The following is a 6,000-nucleotide window of genomic DNA, read 5'->3' as shown; positions in this document are numbered from 1 at the left end:
CCACCTGACAAGACTGTTTAGCACATGTGGTGTTTGTTGGTGTAAGTGTGCTCCCCAATCCTAAAGCTAAGAAGAACTGAGTTAAAAGTTTCATCTTCCTCCAAGACACTTGGATCCTCAAAGTGTGCGCCCTGGACCAGCGTCACGTGAGGCCTTGTCAGAAATGCAGATTCTCGGAGCCTGGCCTCCTGCATCAGACACTGTGGGCGGAAACCCGGCTCCCCCGAGGCGCCTCCAAGGCTGTCGCATGTTCTAAGAAGGAGAAGCTTCATTTCTGAGGGACCTGGGTTTTTATTGACCTCTCCTCTCTTCTTCCCTGCCTGCACTCCTTGGATTTTTGCACAAAGAAGAAAGGCCACACATCCTGTGCATTCCTATGGGAGGAATGGAGTAACAACACTGGTCACTTCTGTCACCTCAAGTAGATTGCTTGAACTTGATGTCACATCAGAATCACCTGGAGAACTTCCTGAACAATCCTGATTTGGTGGAGCTGGGCCGGGCCAGGGCCTGCAGGTCCCCACGTGGTGCCGAGTTTGCTCATGGGCCAGCGCTGGTCTCAGAGAACATTCGCTTTCCCCTTGGTGGATCCAGTGGATGACTACTGGGGAGAGAGTCCAACATAACACTCACCGTACACGATGCCGTCCAGTTTGCCATAAACGTGGGCTAAGAATAAGGGCCTCTGCGTGGGCGACAGCGATCATCCTGCTGTGGTTAGCTCTCTGCTAACCGGAGGTGAGATGGCATCACACACGGTCTTTTCAGGCACGTTGGCCACGGCCGCCATCCTCACAAAGTCTTCCTGCTTTCCTTGAATCTCCAGATTTCACGAATGTGCGGAAAAGGCCCAACTCAAACCATCTGTAGTTGACTCTGAATTACCGCAGCCTGCAGCATCCCTGGACCTGTTCTGAAAGGCACCTCTCCTTTACAGGGCAAGATGGGTCAATGAGCCAATTATATCAAATTGGAACTCCCTGCTTCATCAAGAATGACTCCATCAAGTGCCGTGATTAGGGTGCCGCTTTTCTGACGAATGAGAATGAGAAGAAGCACTGTAACTCCAAATAGTATCTCGTACAGTCTCGTGTGGTTTCCATGACGGAGTGAGGGAATAAATGTAAAGGCACTTAATAGTGTGCTGTGTGCATCTCTACGTAAGAGTCCAGTAACTTACCCGCTGTCATTTCATGATGGTCATTGTTGTCTTTGCACTGGAGACGGAGTCACTGCTGTTCCTGTGTTCCTGCGCTGATGTGGCAGGTGATTATTTAGTGTATGAATATTATTTGCAGAGTTCTGTTTGTTTCTGGAAACAAATCTAGGAGAACGATTTGACTGTCATTTCCAACCTCAGGATAAGATTTGTTTCGTCAGATGCATTTCCTATAATTCATGCATAATTCAGGGCAACATGAAAGTATTTCTTTATGCAGATAATAAAGATGTTACAAATGCGTGCAGTCTACATGAAACTTTTGAAAATGCTTTCATACCTGTTGTCTTGTTTCATCCTCATGACACCACCCTGTGAGAGAAGTATTTCCATCCAAAGATGACTAAAATGAACTACGGTTGAGACCTTGAGATAACACAGGTATTTGGTGCCAGAACTGGAACTAAAACCTGCTTTTCTGGTTCTTGTTCTGCAGCAAGATGGTCATGGTTTCTTCTTCCCACTGAGCCCAGAAACCCACTACACACAGCCACCTGGAAACGTGCGTGCGGAAGACGTACATTGTCTGTGATTAAGAACTTTGGTGAACTTGGTAGTTTCAAACCTTGACTATTTTGCATTTACCACTCAGAAGTGAAACCATAAATATATGGATAGAATCAAGCAAAAGCTGTGTGCTCTTGCACAGGCCCTCGTGAGCATGTGTTGGGGGTCTGCCCCCTACCCTGCCAAGCACGTGGAGGACACACCAATGACCGAAACATGGTTTCTAGGTACTAGACGCTCGCCGTCTGAGCAGATGGGCTGGGCTCGGGGAGGAAGAGCCTGGCTCTACCGTCGAGCCACAGATCTACAAGCTGCATTGCTCTCCTGAGTACAAACAGTGCTCACTCTTGTTTCACAGGTTAGGAAATGGGAAGCCAGTGGACACCGCCGACACCACGCAGGAGGTCAGCACCGTGGTTCTTCTCTCTACCCTGCAGTCGGTGATCCTTGCGTGGTGTACCTGACTCCGTGTGAGCATCCTGGGAGTCACGTGGGTATTGGAACGAGATTTCCCCCTCTAGAGTTTGCACAGGAAAACCCCTGAGGGGATAACACTTCCCACAGCCCAGCCATTGCCCTATCAGGCCCCAGCAAGGTACTGTGCGCAGTAATTAAGTAAGGACGACCAGCAAATTCAGATTTCAAGACTGTAGGTTTTATGGTTATAGATGTTCTCAGCGTCGTCTGTTCAGCAGTTCCTCGGGCCATAAATGTTTAATTTTTAATCTATTTTCTCAATCGGTTTTGTGTAATGCAGGTTGCTGGTATACCAAAAGAATTTTTACTAGTGCATTTTGTGTATGGAAGTTTACAATAATACAGGCTATCGCGAACTAAAAGAAGGTATATTCCCTTAAAAAAACGAACATTGGTCTGGTTCAGAACACAGGTGAATGTTGTTTTCATAGGATGTGGACTGTTTGGATCTCGTATACAAGGTTGTTTGCAGACTTCATCTGACTGCTGGGAAATCACACGGCTTGCAGGTGCGTTATTGACAGCGCACAGACTTAGATCATCTGTTTGCACTGGAAATGTCCTTTGCCATGATTCAGGGGCTGGAAACAATAGTCACTTCAGGATATATTTATCTTCCATGACTCACACAGCTGCCCCACTTTTCAGGAGACCTTGTGACAGAGACAGTGTGTGCCAGTGGAAGGTAAACTGTTAACATGCCACAGATGGGAGCTGACAAGATCACCGGTGACATCACGTATCTGTCAGTAGCTGGACCTAAATGTTAGCTGCCGTGACAACATAGTAAGAGTCCCGACATGTTTGGGGTGTGAAACTTTGAAGTGACATCTTCTATTGGGTATTTCACATACAACACAGCACATTTAAAAGTGATCCCTGCAGCTCCATTTAGCTTGACTGTGTCCGAAATATGTTCTCACTCTCTCCTTCCTGGAGGACTGTCTCCTGCACCAGTAGGTGGGGTGGGTTAGTCACTATATTTTGGCAAAGCAGACGTCCTGAAAGGAGAAGAGGCAGCCAGCTCCCCAGCCAAAGACAGTTACAGCAAAGGGGTCCAAGTGCTTTGACAGTGGCCCACGTGTGGGCCGGGGGAGTCTGCCCCGCCCAGCATGGCCCGGGGCGGGGGGTGGGGGGGGTCCTGCCCCGCCCAGCTGGCCGCTGCCTGCCGAGCTGCGCTTACACTGACCCCGCGGCGCCGGGGGACACGTGGTGAGTCCACACCAGGACCTCCCTAAACCAGCAGACCCTCACCTTGCCTGCCGTCTCTCCTGACTGGGTCTCCCCATCCTTTCCCGAGTTGACGTTGGAATAACACACTGAGTAATTTTGCTTCACACCAACAAAACCTCACTTTCCCCAATTTTCCTGAAACCAAAACTTCCTGCTCCTGAGTTCCACGATCACACCTGATGGTCTGCCCTCCTCTGCCCTCCCGGGTGCCAAACCGCGGCCTGTTTCTCCCCTGCAGGGCCAGCTGGGGCACAGACATGGGCTCTTTTTGCCCGGGCACTTACCCAGGGTCTCTGAGGCTGGGGGAGTTGCAGCCGGGGCCCCCCCAGTGCAGCCTGCAGGGCCGCGCCCTCCCTCTGCTCAGCCCCTCCCGGTGGAGTCTGTCCAGGTACACTGACGAGCTGGAAGGAACCTTTAGGACACTATAAATAATAATACTTGGCAGTCTTGTTAAAGCACTTTGTCAACTTACAGTTTACAAATAATCCTTGTAACTCTAGGAGGTAGGACTGAGATTCAGAAACTCCGTCTTTGAATTCCAGTTTGTCGTGAGGTGGCAAATCAGCTGAGTTTGCCGGCCTCTTTCCTGGTCTTCCCCCCGGAGTGCTGGCCGGGAAGGCGCCCCGATTAGAGGTGGGACTTGGAGGTGGGCACCCTGGTGTTGAGTCTTTTGCTCTGTGACTTGCTGATCAATCTGGGACTTGACTGGAATGGTGCTTCCCCAGGGCCAGTCCCCGGACCCCTGAGGATCCCCAGGACACATTCCAGAGGCCTGTCCAGTCAAAATCACTTTTACACTTATCCCAAGATAACTGTTTTTGTCTTCTCACTCTCATTCTCCCGCGAGCGTGAGCTGGAGCATCCCAGAGGCCACGTGATGTTTGCTGTCGCAGTGGACTGAATGTCCCCTGAGGGGTCAGTGTTAGGGGCCGGTGGGCGCAGGCAGCATCCAGAACTGCCAGGTGGTGCTGAGTGGACAGAGGAAACGGAAGTTTTCCACTGCGAGGGAGGGAAGGTGTGACAGTTGGCAGAGGGGCAGTGAACTCACATTTCTCTCACTTGACCAGCCACGCCATGACCTCCCACGTTTGCAGCATGTTCTGGGTCAGCTGTTGGTCCCAAACCAGATTTTGTCAGACAAGGGGGAGGAACTGGTCTGGTGTCTGCTGACACACAGGGCCCAGCACGATGCCCCAGGCCGCCTCTCCATGCCCCAGGCCACCTCTCCACGCATGTGCTGCTTCTGTTTCCTGTGCAGTGAGTCTCTCTATGGAGACTCGGTGCCTCGCTCCCCGCTCCTGCCAACAAGACGTAAATGCCTCGTTTACTGTGCTCTGATTATAAATCTTCTTTCTGTGTGCTTCTGGAAAGGCTTGCTTTAAACAAGACCTCTGATTGGAGAAAGTGATACTCTGGGAGTTAGTTTTCTGTTTCGCTGACCTGCGGTTCGCAGTGCAGAATCTATCAGTCTGCTGGGACAAGACGGCCACCAGGCCAGCCCGGTATGGCTCTTTCTGTGAACGTGGTCTGGAGGTGGCCTGGCAATGCCGGGGCTTTCCACGCTGAGCTGGGCGCACGCCTCTTACAACAGGCCTGCAGCAGGTGGCGCGTGCGTCTCCGTGCGACTAGGAAGCCCAGGACTTACCCTTCATTTCTGGTGACCTTTTAGTATCCAGCTTTTTAAGGACAGATGTCAAAGGATCAAGTTTACACGTTATAGACATGCCGTTAACACAACGGCGTCGATGCTGGGCTGTCAGGGAGCAGAGAAAAAGGAGCAGGAAAGGTAGTGTGAGTCTGACTCCTTCACCGTTACCAGGCCTGGGTGTCAGGGCTCTATTAAAACAGCAGAAAGCCGCCTCCTTGGAAATGCGACCTCAAGCCTCCCGCTTGGGCTCCGGGCTGTTCGCGCTTGGCCCTTGACAGAGAAGCCGATTTGCGAAGCTGGAGGAAGGCAACAGGTGACCAAAACAGACCCTGACCGTGAGTGAAATTAAATGTAACTACAACGTCGAGCCCATAACTGTGGCAGTAAAATAAAATGAAGTGGAGGGAGCCCTGCTGTAATAGCGACTTAACGTCCACCAGATTGTAAAGCGAGTCTAGGAGGAACCGTTGCATATGCAGGAAGAAAATTATCACCCAGGATAATTGGCAGTGAGATACGTTCATGGTCACCTAGAGAACCCCAAATCTGAATGGTGGTTTTTTTTGTGAATGATGGCTAGACACTGGTGGTGCTTAATTCATTTCTCCTGGTTCACGGTGCTTCACTCAGAGGACACGTGACGTGACGGGATTTGTGCCTCGTGGGCGAGTCATGAGTGGCGGCTCAGGGAAACACACTGGCCAGGAGTCAGAAGGCCTGGTTTTAACAGGAGCCCTGCCTGGAGGTGGCTCTTTGATCCCGAGTGATTAACAGCCCTCCTTCCATGGGGGGCTTTTCCAACTCTCAGAGGCAGGTAGAGTTAAGGAGTTGTAGACTTTATTCCCACTCGAGCACTACCTTTGTCTGAGGCAGTCATGACTGGGAGCAGAGGGGTAATCCTGGCCTTTCCTGGACC

Source organism: Camelus ferus, chromosome 35, assembly GCF_009834535.1.
Source record: "Camelus ferus isolate YT-003-E chromosome 35, BCGSAC_Cfer_1.0, whole genome shotgun sequence".
NCBI classification, from domain to species: domain Eukaryota; kingdom Metazoa; phylum Chordata; class Mammalia; order Artiodactyla; family Camelidae; genus Camelus; species Camelus ferus.
The sequence above is the reverse complement of the archived record's forward strand: the minus strand, read 5'-3'. Positions refer to the sequence as shown.